This window comes from Poecilia mexicana, unplaced genomic scaffold (assembly GCF_051168715.1).
Source record: "Poecilia mexicana isolate PSO_F unplaced genomic scaffold, ASM5116871v1 scaffold_7, whole genome shotgun sequence".
Taxonomy (NCBI): domain Eukaryota; kingdom Metazoa; phylum Chordata; class Actinopteri; order Cyprinodontiformes; family Poeciliidae; genus Poecilia; species Poecilia mexicana.
This window is the reverse complement of record NW_028263376.1, coordinates 8,715,158-8,730,497: the sequence shown is the minus strand read 5'-3', so window position 1 is coordinate 8,730,497 and position 15,340 is coordinate 8,715,158. Positions and strand designations below refer to the sequence as shown.

The 15,340-nt window shown below is 36.2% G+C and overlaps 1 protein-coding gene across 1 annotated transcript in view; it reads left to right on the top strand.

Moving 5' to 3' along the window:
- The first annotated feature begins 3,711 nt into the window (after positions 1-3,711).
- The window catches only part of LOC106934170 (guanine nucleotide-binding protein G(I)/G(S)/G(T) subunit beta-1), a 32,499-nt gene continuing 20,870 nt past the window's right edge, over positions 3,712-15,340 (top strand). The window contains exon 1 of the mRNA XM_015013911.2: positions 3,712-4,104. The gene's annotated coding sequence lies outside the window, so the exon portion shown is untranslated. The remainder of the gene's footprint in view (positions 4,105-15,340) is intronic.

Here is a 15,340-nt window from a genome sequence, read left to right as displayed (position 1 = left end):
ACAATATAAAGAAGGAATGCTAAGCTAACGTTTTGAAGATGTACATAGCGAACATCTCATGGTGTAATAAACATGTTTCTTGTTGCACGTGGCGCATCAATATGCTTTAAGGCCGTAATCAATCACAATTAAACATGATGTGGTGCATTGGATGTGGGTTGCTACTATTAAAAGCTTATTCTTGCTTGTTATTTACCAACACAAATGTTTCAGTCATTTCAGAAAATGTATTTCCCTAGCACATTACTTTGAAAGTTTTAGTGAAGTATTGCTGCTTCTAAGAACCTCTTCAGACAATTGTTTGGTAGCTCAGTTTTTACAATCTTCCTAGGGTGGAAACATGCAATATGCGGATTGTACTCTTGTCATTTCCTGTAATACATACACGTTCTTTGTGTTTGTCTCCAGGATTATGAGGTGCCCAGCAGCTCTGGCACAAACTTTAGCCCAGAATTTTCCCGAATTATATATTACATTCATATCAAATCCTCTCTTACTAACCCTGAAAGCGTGTTCAACTTGTTTAATAAGGCCCTGCACATCTGAACAGCAGATGTCACTAATGCCTTGTAATGGACCAATAGGAGCTGACCTCTGTCTGAGATGCATGCAGTAAGCATTTATCAGAGATTGTTGGAGATTATAATAAATCAGATTACTGTATCCTAACCTGCCTATAAAAAGCAAGGTCATTAAGAGCTTAGCCTCGTGTAATGTCACTCGTTTTATGAAATCTATTAGATTATATGAGACGATATTTGTGTTGCTGTTTTGCCTCTTTTTTTTTTAATCTGATTTCTCCCCTGATCTCTTCCTAATACGCTAAGATAGTGCTACTTACGCTGCACACTCAGGCTAACTAGGATACGTATCTCTGTAAATATGAATGTGAACAGAAATGTATTAAAGCACACACAAATGAAATACATATGTTTCTTAGCAGTGTCCCTACAGACGTCCTCCAGAACTTAATCACGTACAAGATTTGAAAAAAAAAAGTCGCAACGGTGTCGGCTTGCAAAGTTCTTATTGTATGTAACCGATTAAATTATGCAGCCTGTGTTAGCTGATGAGGGTCGTCATAGTAACACAGTTAAAAAACTGGATGTGTTGTAACTGAATTAGGACCCTGGGGTTTTATAGCTGTGCTTAAGACCCTCCACAACACATGTATGCAAACAGGCGTGGGGCGTATCCATGGACAACTGAATCTTAGCGGCATTAACCTGAATCCCACTAGAAACCCACACTCAAACCTGTCTCTCTTCAACATTTCTTTAATATATGTAGTTTTTTATTATTATTTTAAAAATCTAACTATGTTATGCGTCACTGCAATTGAACAGAACATCAAACGATGGTACTCCTTTACATACCTCCACAGGGACGCACGCATATATTTGCTTTTGTGTTTTGTTTTTTTTTCTTTACACAAGTCTATGTTCTTCTTTGTGTCAACTTTTTCTTCTTGGAGAAGGCATCCCTATATGCCGGTAGATGTCACTTTGATTATTTATATGTGAGAAAATCTCACTTTTCTGATAAAAACAGAAGTGTCCCCAAATATGCAAAATAATATTTTAAGAAATAATATCAGTCTCCCCTTTTTTGTATTATTCTTATTTAGCGTTATTCATTTCGTGCGTGAAGACAGACTTATCAGGGAACGTTCAAGAACATTCATCTTACAAACCGAGGCTGTTGCCGCTGCTGCTCTCGTCCCCCATCGGACTGGACCCAAAGCACACTTTGTTGCCTCAGAGGACCACAAAGTGTTCCATGTCTCCAAGTAACGCCTTAACCCACCGAGCATTAGCTCCTCCTTGGAGCACGCTGCCTGGAGGAACCGGTAATAATGATTAAGTCCTCACTGTGTTTCAGTGATGGCCCACCCACAGGACATGAATCCCCAGTGATTACTTTATCCAAAACAAAAGCACAGACACATTAATCTGTTGAACATAAAGACCGACAAATGCAGATAAATACAATTCACAGGCACACTTATTTACATAACAGCTTATTCTGAGAGTGTGAATAATAAAAATCGATCAAAATTAAATCAAGTGAATTTGTGGGAACGTACCGTTGTCACAAATTAGAACTCAATACTTTTATTTTTTCCAAACTCTCTGGAAGACTCTCCTGGCTGGCAGCATGTGTGTGTGGGGAAAGCTGGCCCGTCTGCTTTGAATTTCAAATGAAACTGTGCCGGTTTTTCTGAGGTAACAGTTCAGCGTACCGCAATTTTCATATCGCACATAAAAAGCAACTTGCTGTCATGCACTCAGTTAATTAAAATTCTAGCGTAAAATTTATTTTTTTATCTTCAAGCATTTAGTGTCTTTGATTTTTCTTAAAAAATGCATTGATAAAAATAAGTATTTGAAAAGTAAACCTTGAGTAAACCCAAAAATCAGTTAGACAGACAGACAGACAGACAGACAGACAGACAGACAGACAGACAGACAGACAGACAGACAGACAGACAGACAGATAGATAGATAGATAGATAGATTTACTAAAACTGGATATTTGTCCATAATTGATGCTAACAAAAGTCTGATAATACCCCCCGCAGGCTTTTGCTAGCTGCAGCAATCTAAGCTTAATATCTTAGTATTTGATAGCTGTCCTCCTGTTTCTCCATATGTAATGAAGAGCACAACTTGGCACAAAAATGGTACTGCAAATCTCCAAAACAACACTATGCCCACCCTGAAACATCATGGTGGCAGCATCAACATCTGGAACAAGATGTCATAGTGCATGCAAGGTAGAGAGGGAAAATATTGAGTCTTTAACTCCTGTCAAAGACTGAATAAGCGATCAAATGAAAAAGTTGGTTTGGCAAAACATTAGATGAAGGATTTGCATACTTATGCAAGCATGCTGTTATTTTAATATATATATTCTTGTATATATATATATATATATATATATATATATATATATATATATATATATATATATATATATATATATATATATATATATATATATATATATATATATATATATAATATGCATTTATAAAGGGCTGTTTACTTTTGTACTTTTTGCTTTAATGTTTTTTTGCTTGTTTTTAGCCTATGTAACTGTACAACATTTAGTCCTGTACTGGTTGTTTAATTTGATTTATAAATAAAGTTGAAGTGAAATCAGATTATTGCAGCATTTTGTTGTTGTTGTTGTCTTCTCAGGCTGAATGGTTTATTTTTTTAGTTGAATTGTGCAGGATAAAATTATTCATAAGTGTTACCTCTAATTATATGGTGTAAAAATGTAACAATTTACCATTTTATAATCTTCCACTTTTTCATTTATGCAGCTGATGTATTTCTGAGTTCTTTGTAAAACTACCTCTTCATTTTTTGTGTTTTATGTAGAACTATACTATTGATAATTAAGTGAAGTGGTTTTGTTGTTTCACAGTTGAGTCTACCTTTTAGAAACTGAAAATGTGGAACTTCTTGTTTGACAACCAGTGTTCAAACTTGCTTCCGTGTGTGATTGTCCTCTAACCTAGTTATTTGCCGAATTTAAATTCGTATAAATAACATATTTATTGGTTTAAATCAATTTTTGTATGTAAATGTAATTTTTAAGTGTGCTTTTGTTACCGAAGATGGCAGTATTTGCTGATCTGTCGAAGTGGTCGCCGACCCTTCGCCGTGCGTTGTGACGCTGCCGTGAACGTGGGGTTTCCCAGAGCTGAATGCAGGGTTACCGCGCCCATCTCTGCTGTTTGATGGCCGGAGGAAGAAGCGACTGAGATCCTGGCGTGAAGGAAGAAACAGAAGGGACGACGACGGTTGGGAAAGACAAGAAGGGACATTTGCAATAAGTTGGAATTTGCGTCGAACCCTTGGAACAAATAAACGGGACTTTGACTCGTCTGTCTGGGTTAAAAACGCCTCGTCCCTGCGCCTCTGTGCCGGTGTGTCTCCCCCTTCAGCGGGTTAAAAAACTGGGTTCGGGGAGTGCCGCTCCTCGGAGGCTAAACTTGATAAATCTGAGCGCCTGGACTGAGAGAGGAGAGACAACACCTAACTGTTTCCAGTCAATGTGATACAAACAACGGATACCTTCAACTGAAAGCGGGTAAGGACATGTATTGATACTTGTGTTTGCGCTTCAGGAAATGCATTAACTGTAGTTGGCTAGCCTTTCGAGCAGGGAAGATGAGCGAGAAGGGTTAAACTTGGCTCTGTGGCTCCTCCGTTTAGTTAGCTGCCGTTAGCCTATCGTTGGCTAGTTATTGGTGCCAAGACTGTGGGTGGGGGTCACTGAAAGATAAACTTAACTCATTGCCTCAGCGACAGTGCTAATTAACTTTAGCTTTTAAAAATATTAAATAAACTAACCATTCTGCCAGGTGAATAGGAAGGCCAGTGGAGTTTAGTTGGCACTAATTGCCAGGATATGTGTGGCAGTTCAGTTAGCTTAGCACCCCTCTAACGTCCGGGTATCTCACCTCTTATTAGCTTTCTCCACTGCACTAAATCAGCTTTTCGATTTAATCTACCAGAATACTCCTCGTTTCCTGCTACAGTCAAGACATTTTATTTATTTCAGTTATCACCAGCATTGTAGAGTTTGGTTACTCTCAATTTTTCAACATTTTCCCCACAAATCTTCAGTGAATACCACCTTGTGAGCTAACACCTTAGGTTCTCATAAGACATTATTGCAAGCAGCATTGGCGATATGAAAAAAGTGGCTAATTTAAAAGATTGCATAACTGTACCAAACACTAGAGTAGTTTGGATTCACTTTCACTCGCATAGGGCTTTCACAGCATCATGGATTCACAACGAAGGAAGTCTAAAAATGGCTACTTCGCCAGCAGTATCACTACCACCCCCACTATTCTGTATTCCGTCCATTGTAAGTCGCCGGCAATGGTCAGAAAATATATTTGTATGGTTTGATTGTTGATCTGGGTGCTTGTATGTGTTACGAAAACAGCGAAGAGAACTCGATAATTGTATCCTTATCAAAAAGGGACAACTTTACCCATCGCTTAAAAATAATTTCTTGTTTAAATGAAATCAGGAGTGCATGCATTTCCAGCCGTGGACACATTAAGCTTCAAACTCACTAGTTGATCGTACGGTATTTACTTCACTGAATCGAAACTAAACCTATCATGGGTTATGACTGTTATATGTCACAGATTTATGTTCGCACTCGGTTAACACAGATGTCTATCGTTTGTGTGAAAACAAATTATTAGTTAACCGAGGGCTTGCTTTATATGCAGATGTCACTACACAGCTATAAGACCTCACTTAAAAATCACAACCACCGCTGTTCTGACCTGTTGGAGATGATAGCCATTTTACTTTTGTGTGTTTTCAGACCAGTTTTAAGTTCGCCAATGTACTATTCGACCTTAATGTGAACTTCTTCTTTAAATGATAGGAAAACAAGATTGTCTAATTGGATTTTGTCAATCTGTTTATCTTGATCACGGGTCTGTAGCAGGTCAGGTTGTTAGCAGCTACGGTAATCATGCCCCCGTTGGGCCGCGCAGCCCCATAGCGTTTTAAGACCTAGCCTTAAGAATGGGCACCACGATGTAGCATGGAGTCACAGACGCCTCAGAGGCAGGCATCATAAGGGTTTTAGACCGAACAAACAGCACTGAATGTTTAAGTTCAGAGTCGGGTGTTTCGAAAGTGGGCTTAGCATCGAGTTGTCACAGGAAGCCACGCTGAGCGCCGAGGGGAAAAAAAATGCACTGAGCTTGCTGCTTTTACCAAGTTATTTACCGGTGACCGGATCCATCCAAAGAATATCCCTTGCCTACAGTGGATTACTAGTTGTTTGGAAAATGGCTAGTTTACCCCAAAGAGCTAGTCGCATTTACTGGTTTACAAAGATGAATTCATTTTGCCAGTGTGCCCCCTCCCTCCGCCTCCTCGAATGAATGGGTTCCTGTATTCAGGGCCCAAGCAGCTGCAATGAACAAGATGGCGTTCAAAGCCTTTTTCATCACCGCTTTTTCTCAGACAGAGAGAGGCAGCTGCCGAGCAGCGGATGGATTCAGGCTTGGCGTGCTACAGGCGTCTGATTTTTTTTCGCATTAGATAAACGTACAAAATGTGTATTTAATAAATATTTTTTTCTTTCTTTCTTTCTTTCTTTTTTTGCTGCCGCTGGATTATCCTATCATGCATACTACAGATATATGATAGCATAGGGGAAGAATTCTTATTCAGTCACATCTTGACTGAATAAGAGTTGAATGAAAACTTGTAACTAAAATATATATTAGTATTGTAAATGCACATTAATTAAAGATTTTAACTGATATTTTATTCATTTTGACTTGCGTAGGACTATATATATCTAGAAATGCAATCAATTGTTTGACTGTACTGTGAATTTAAGGGGAGGAAAGCTATCAAATCATTATTAAACTTGGTGAGTTTAGCTTTGAAGGAAAATAACTTTTCACCCTATTCCTATTTTCTCACCTGTTAATATACATTGATCAAATTTATCCTTTTCTTAATCTCAAAGTTTAGCTATTGCACATTTAGGTTAAAATGACATTTCAACAAATATTCATGTTAAATTTACTGTTTTCCTGCTTCATCTTAAATCCCTAATTATACTGCGCCATGTTAAATGTGGTTTCTGTTCTAGCTGTATTATTACGTGTGCTTATTGTATATTATATTAACATGTTGATCTGCCAGGTTCTATAACATCCAGTTATAGAACCTGTTGTGAATGTTTGCTCTGTTCAGTTCAAATTGGTTAGTGTGACCTGAAAGTAACCCACAGATCAAACACTAAATACATCTGCTCTGCATCTGTGCAGTGTTGGGGCTCTGAGATTACCATTCTTTAGAAGAAAAAAACATGCCTAGTTTTGCCATAAATGTCATAGGTTTATGACCATGTGATTATAACCAGATTAGACAACTTTTTTCTTTTTTTTTTACAGTAAGGATCATCAGCTTGTCTGTTTTTATTTTTTAATCTGCAGATGCAGGATGTTAAGGGGATTACATTCTTATTTTGACTTTTACCCATCAGGATTATGTGGCTTGGGTCTGTAATAGTGCTGATTTTTTCCTTCTTGCTCACATGGAGCTTATTTTAATTTATCTACTGTGAAAAGTAAAAAAAAAAATAAAATAAAAAAAATTGCACCATCATCTACCTAATGATTTAAACACAAACTATTTCACACACGTTAGTATTCTAATTACACATCTTGTCATTTTGCACTATATTATCACTGAAAATAGTGTTATGTATTCAAGGTAAGTTTTGAAACTTCTGTGTCTGTTTAAAACCAAGTTCCCTGTCACCACTTCCTTCCCAGAGTATCATGTTTGTTTGTTTTTTTCCTTATACATGCATTCACGTTTCAAAACGTTTATTCCTCGACATTGGAGGTAGACTTGCTTACTAATCTTCATATCCTGTCATTCAGAAATTGGTCACTTTGCCTTTTTTTTCTTGTGGATTTTATATAGAAACAGCTGTGCAAAAAAAGACATAGTACATGTGATGTCTGCCCTTTTATAATAATGGATATCAAATCAATGGAAGTGTTGCACTTAAATTCCCGTTTCAAAGCTGCCTCACAGTTGCAGTGTGTTAAATTTGTGTCAGAGCTATAATAAACAAACTGGTTAAAAACCTAGTTTTAAAAAATACGTCAAATATTTCATGCTTCTTTGAAGTGATCCTTGCTTGTTCATTATAAGAGAAGACTCTTAATCATCTCACACTGAGTATTATCCATTTAACAACTGCGCTGCTCAAACAGCACCAGTTGAGTACGTTCATATTCCAGCTGAAACTTGTAGGTGATGGAGCAATTCACATGAATTATTTGCTGTTGTAACAGCTTGTTGTCCACCTCATCTAACTTCAAAAAAAAAAAAATGTTGAAAGAATGTTTAAAGCAGATTTTCAACTTTTTTTAATGGTGACTTTTCACCATTAAAAAAAGTTTAATGGTGAAATACACCCAGCCAAATGGCTGTATTTATTTCTGCTGCAATCACCTTGTTTTTACAGCCTTTTTAAGTTCAAGTATTTTTAACTAAATGCTGACATGGAATCTAGCTTTCAGTCATACCAAGGAATATTTTTCACTTTAAAACCAGGACTGCTGGGATTGAAATACACTAATTATTTATGTAATTTGCTGGTTGTGTATTTGCTGGTGCTAATGCAGAAAGAAAAAGTTCTTTAGGCAAAGAAGTTGCAAGATGTTCAAACTTTAGCCGTAACTTTTTTTTTTCCATTGTCAAAATGGCAGCTGCCAGCCTGAAGAAAAAGTTTCAATTAAAATTTTGTTGTTTAAATAAATAAAATTAAATCTATTTCATTTACCTCGGAGCTGTGAATGACATCAAACCCAATTGACTACATTCCAGTTAACATAGTTGAAGTTGGATTCCAAAATGGTGACAAGCAAGTAGCCATTGTTTGTGTTCTTAGAAATAAAGTATGTTTTAAGCTGTACTTTCCACATGTAAACACCACCTTTAATTTAGTCAGTTTAGAGTTTCAGGCTCTACCTGTAGCAGTGATTTCAGATGCATGCAAGTGTTTGTTGTAAAGTAAACATATTTCCACCGCAGCTTACTATTGTTGATGCGAGGAGCTGTGAAGTAGGAGTTTGAAAAAAAAAATTCTGATTTTGCGAGTGGGAAATACGACATTTGGAGCAGAGGATATGCAGCTTATGTTTGCTGTTAACCCGAAGCAGAAGAGTACAAACATTCCCAAAACATATGGTTATTAGGACTTTTACTTATAGTATTTTGGTATATTGTCTTGCTGTGTGTTGGTTTCCTTTATGCTAGTATTTTATTTCCAGAAGTTTGTAATTAAAGTGAGTTTTTTTGAATTCCCAAAAATTTGCTTAGTGATTTAATTTTGTTTGATTTCTCTGTCAGGAACAGAACTAATTTATAATTCATGACTGGAATAGTTTCTATTGCTACAAAAGATCAAACAAGTTGCCAGGAATTATGTATGTTTCTATGTTGCACTAACTTAATCCTATGCTGATCTTTATAATGTAAACAAATGTTTTAAGGTGTTAAAATGTGTTCACTACCAAGGATCAGCCAAACAGTGCACATTTAAATACAGTTATGGTATTGTTATAGTAAAAGTCAGAATTTAAGTAAAACTAGTAGAAAAGGAAAACCTCTAGCAGTTTGTGTTTTAAGAACACCGTGGGATTTTGTCCTTTAGAAAAGCTGGCCTTTGTCATCCTCCAATTAGACATCATGAAGCCAATGTGCTGGGATTTATTTTTAAACACTAGCAGTTCAAATTGTTATTTCTCCGGTAGAGAATAATAAATGACCTTTGCACTTGGCAGCATTTCTGGTCTCTCTTGCTTGTACAGATGGTACAATCATAAATGGCTTGGATGAGCGTTGGGGAAGAGGCCCTGTTCAGGTCTGGACCTCGCAGTTGTAACCAGCGTAACAACAATGATCAACATGGCGTTGAAATCCATCCTGATTTCAACTTCGCATGCAAAAAGATGCATTTACTTCACACAGTGGTTTGTTTAGTTTTGTTTGTTTTTTTTGTTTTTTACCAAAAGCCATGTAGGTAATTTCCTGCATGAGTAGTAGTATTCTCATAATTTCTTTCAATATGTCCCAGGTTTGATCAGGTTCAGACAGTCACGCTGTCCATGGCCTCCACTAAAAGCAGTCTGAGGAGGAACGTTCACACTAAAGCTGCACAATGTTAGAAAATATTGCTATGACTATCAGTGGCGACATATGCGCATTTTCTTCTTTCCTTTTCTTGTCCACTACAATCTTGTGACCTTTAGTATTTTGGGCAATGGTATTTGTGTCTGGTAATGGAAATGACATCTGCTGGCTAAATATTACATTAACTTGTAAAATGCTAGTTAACTCTTGGAATATATTAGCTAATGATTATTCCATTCCAAACAATCTTTGGCAATTTGAATATAGTGCATGTTGATATTGGGCTGACACTATATCCATGATGCATTGTGCAAGACTAGGTTTTAGCTATGTCTGGACAGGATTCAGTGTTGCCAGATTGGGGAAGGTTAATTCTTTTGAACACGTTGGGGTGAAAAAACAGCTTTAGGCAGGTTGTTAAAATTTGGGCAGATTTTTTTTTTAGAAAGCATTCATAGGAAAACCATGGAAATAGTTGTCATTTTGTGGTAGAAAAGCACAAAACAAGCACTTTTTAATAAAATGCCATATCCTTGCAGTCATTTTTATTTATTTTTTTGTTCATTCATTTTGTAATGTCTGGAATCTGTCGAACTTGATTTCATCAATGATTACTAATCATTGGTTAGACCCGAGTCACTATGTAGTTGCACCATAAAAAAGAAATTCCTAGTGCAATTTCACAATTTGCGCTGGATTTATGAAATTAAACTTAATGGAAATGTAGACGGCAAAAATAGGTTGCCCACCGTTTGTTGTTTTATAATTTGCTGTTTTATATGTAGGTCGATAATTATTTATTCCAAAGGGCAACATGGGCAGCCATCTCTTGTCGAGGGCTGGACCACTGGTTGAGTACAAACTATCCACGCAAGTTTTTGGTAATCAAGTATAAATATAATCTTTCTTATTGCAGCAACAGATGTTGAACCTGAACAATAAATGGGACTCAAACTGTTCTTACAACTGACCTCAAATATTTTTTTTACAAAAACAATTACCAAAAATGAGCAAGGTCTTGTAGTTTGTAGTACGTTTAGACTAACTTAAATTCAAGTTGTAAATCTTGATAAGTTGGACTTGTTTCCAATGCACTGAGCACACTTTGACTTCTATACATGTAAACTTGTATAGGTGCATTAAAGGTACTTTGCTGTTCTCTGTTCACCTGTTGGAGCCTCGGTTTTGGGCCTCTTTGGTTTTGGCCCTCCTTGCCTAAAATTGATTTTTTTGCTAGTCTGCTGTTGCTTCTGCTTTACATTACTTAGTTTAAATCTAAATTAAAAATCTTCAAACTTAACATATAAGCCTCACTTGTTCTAACACATGCAAGGATGGTTCTTGTCAGAGCAGTGTGTTTTTGGAAAAAAATATAAATGTTTATTTCAGTCCAATTTACTTCCTTGTTGCGAAGGATTGTGGGTAGTATCGTACACCATGAAATCTCTCTGTTTTGGATTGTACTTGCCTTTAAATCGGTGTTGAAAACCGGAATGATCACATGAAGGACATAACTTGAGTTAATCAGGCATGATTAGGAATGTTGCAGGTCCACAAAGATGAATACTGCAACAAACACAGTATCGTCGTCCTATGGTTTCATTTTGTTTTTGTTTTCTCTTTACTGCATCAACAATTCATTTCATTTTTGTGCTGCAAAAGGCATTCTGCCAATCCTGTGCATTCAACCACCACAGATTCTGCATGTCTAGAATGAATTAATATCTTGGAACAAAATATAGCCAAAAGTATTTAAGCTGCCTCTTGTCAGAAATGGTTTAAATCCCATCTTGACAGAGGGTCAAATGCCTTTAATCTTATTTTCTAGGCGAGAGAACCATTGGTTGGTCTCCCTTTAAAATATATACTGTTTGCAGTAATGTATAACTAGTAATTCTGAATCTGCTGCTCTGAAAATGAACTCATCCAAAGATGAAAACTTTCAGCAGAAATTCTGTCAAAACATGTCCCTCTATCTTGATTTGTGTGTAGTTGTACTGTAGCTTCTGTTATGTGTTGCTTGTCACCACTTGCCAGAAAGCCGAGGCCTCTGTTTTGAATAGTCAAAGTAGCTGGCACCAGAGCTGCTTAGAGACCCAAATACAACCTTGTCACCACTCAGATACTGTAACCCTGTTGTAGGCTCATCACTAGTCCTGGCAGTACTTTGCATGTGCACTTCAGTGCCCACTCTGGTTTGAATGGTTACTGTCTCGCTGTCTATTTACATTCAAGCCCTTACATTTGACTGCCACAAGGAAAATGCGACCAAACTTGAATCCCGGGATAACAAGGATGACGGTGCAAGTGAGTTTTCTTCCTCTTTAAAGCATTGCAGGCCACACTCATTTGAGCAAAAGAGTGGGGCTGCTGTCATGTGACTCTTCACACACTCGTGTTCCTATCTTGCAGGCTTGGGGATAAAAAGGGGAGGGGTATGTTTATTAATGCAATCAAAGGAGTGTATTTTCTGTTTTAAATAAAGTCATGCATTTAGCTTTAGGCAAGCCTGACTTTTTTTTTCTTTTTTTTTTTCTTTTTTTTGTCTAGCTCACTTTCATTTAAAAAGACCAGTTATGCAGTGAATCCAAGCACAAGTCATAAATTGTTGATGACTACCTCAGAATTGAACAAAAATACCTATTAAAATAAACTAGATTCATGTTTAAAATTTTCTTGTGACATTTTGGTTTTATTATATCAAAATTAAATGATCAGATGGCTTTCATGAAACTGTTTTTGCCTGTTGGAAGCTATTCACATTGTAAGGCCTACAGCATCATGGAATGTTTTGCTAATCAATTTTACTGTACTGTCAGTCCCATTGATATGTTCCCCATCTGAAACGATGCACAGAGAAAGCAACCAGAACTGACTTGCAAAATGTGGACAATTAAACAACCACAGCATATAAATAGGTGGTTCTTGGAGTTTGTGAACAGTCAATCTTTGCTTAAATGACTAGAGTAGACGTCTGTAATCATATTTACTTTAATAAAACTGATTAGTCTGAGTTAACTCCTAGTCAGTCAGGGCCATAACAAAAGCAAATTTCTGTTATCTTAAAATAACTCCAATCTAAAAAGACGTCAGTCCACATAAATGAAAATTGTTATATAAACCTTTTAACTGGCATCATGTTTACATTGCAGGTTTATTTTTAGTTGACTAAGGTCTTTTACAATGAAGAAGTTCTTGGTGTGCGATATGTAACAATCTTTTGAAAAATAAACCAATTGATTTAGAGTAAAACGTCTTGTGAATGAATTTTGGAATTATCAAAGAAAGCCTCTGCTAAACACAATGAAGTTGTGTGGTCCGCAAAACAGACTTTTGTTTTGTTAACCATTGAAATTGTGTGAAGTTCGAGTCATTTTAAAATGACTGATATCCACCATTATGTAGTCCCTTCTAACCATGCATTTGTCAAAACAGATTTGTGTTTTCACCGAAGTAAGAAAGCTTTGCAAGTTATCATCTGCCTAAACTAAGAATCTCGCATTAAAAGACCTGCACAATCTCTTTCTTGACAACAGGCAGAAAGCCTAAGTCACCAATGATGATTTTCACATTTTTTCAAATGTTTTTAAATTAAATAAATAAAATTTTGATTCTACATGTCCTACTAACTGGTGGTACTATTGCTTCCAATAATGGCATTAAAGATGAACAGAGTTTCCTCCAGCGTATTATTTCTTTCGGGCCGCTTTATTTCCTCCCCGGCCAGGCTAAGCTTTGCTTGCTTTTACATTTCTAAAACAATTAAGTCATTATTTTTTAGTAAGACGCACCGCAAGCGTCTCTGCTGCAGTGAGAATTTTACTGGCAGGGCAGAATTATTCCTGAAAGAAACATGAGTTTATAGTTGATGCATTAAACAGCGAACGCGCACCAATCACATTGCTGGCGCAGTTTGATCTCTGAAGTTTACCTTATGTAGGTAAACTTCCTGTCATTCAGTAAAATACTCTGCTCACATTGTAAGTTCAAATGAATAGGAGTCAGGGAAAATATAAATGTGGAAACGTTAAAAATATCTTAACTGTTTTTGTGCTGTGTAGTGTAGAAAGTAGAAATTGGCTGACTTGACATTTTTTGATAATTTGGCATTTTGAAAAGGTGTTTCTAATTGTTAAATTCCCCCCCCCCCCTCAATGAAAATTATGTGTGCAAACAAATTGCAAAATCTTGGTTTTGCAAGAAAAAAATCAGCGTTAATGGGCTGTCTTAATAAAGTCAAGTTGTTTAGCTTGACAAAAGCTGCGTTGGGTTGGATAATAACAGTTTTTCTCTACATTTTTTTTATTTATATAAATTTTATGAACAAACATCCCTATGCAGTTGAAATCATTAAACCCTATTTTGACCCCTTTTTTAATGATTTTTTTTATTGGTTAGCATCAGAGTCTAATTCTGTTATTGGCTCACAGCATAACAGTAACTGATGGTAAGTATCTAACAGTAAATTCATTACTTAAAATATCAGGTACAGCCATACCGGTTTGATAAGCACATGTACTAAGCCATCTCGTGCACTGTATTGTCTAAATATCTCAATTACTCCAAGGTGATATAAACCTTATGACACCTGTCTTTGCCTAAAAGTTTATATACCAAGCTAAATTAGATTAGAAAGATTGCCAACTTCAATGAATCATGGGTTAACAGAAAATGAACATTTGTTACTGGCTCTGTTAAAGTAACAGATAGTAGTAAATTGAGTCTTGTCAACCACTCAAAACGCTTTACGTTGGTGCCACATTCACCCTTTTATGAATTCACGCAGATGTGTAGATCAGTAAGCAAATGAACATTGCATACCTTGCCAATGGGAACAGACACGTGAAAGGAGGAAGCTGGAATCGAATCACAACTTTTGAATTGCAAGACAACTACTCTATCCACTGTGCCAACAGAAGACTAAGTACAAGAGTTCAGGGTCCAAGATAAGACATCAATGTGGAAGAACAATAAAGTTTACAATTGAAAGCAGATTAATTCACTCTAATAGCAGATACTACTGATGCATTTTGGTCAGATATTAAACACCTATACTTTAATTGAGTTTTGAGAGGGAGCGAAGAAACCTCACTTGGTTTAAATTCTATACCAGATTGAAAATATTCTTTGCAGGTTGAGAGGGTAACGATGGGATGTTGGTGTTTGTGTGTGACTAAAATGTTTGATGCTTGCAAAAAAATGCATCAACTTTTTTAGATTTTCTATCTGGTGATCATAAGAGTTGGAGATCTACATTAACTAACTTCTCATTTAAAACACTTCTATAAGGTTCCATATTATCTAATACTTTTATAAGTTTATTTGAACAAAAAATGTTTGTGCATAAATTTGTGACTTAAATTACCAGTAAATAAAGCATCTTAGCTTCCTGGCTTTTTCTTAAATAAAAAATTATCGAATTATTCACAATATAATTTTACAAGAAAATTAATCGGACTAAAATCGAGCTTTGAGCATTTTGAATAGGTTCACAACTCTCAGGACTAGGAATTATAATTCTCTATACAATTTATTTTCTTTCTGCACCTCTATCACACAGCACATATATACTTTTTTGTGATTCATTGGAAAATGGCATAAAGTTCAACATTGTCAATATC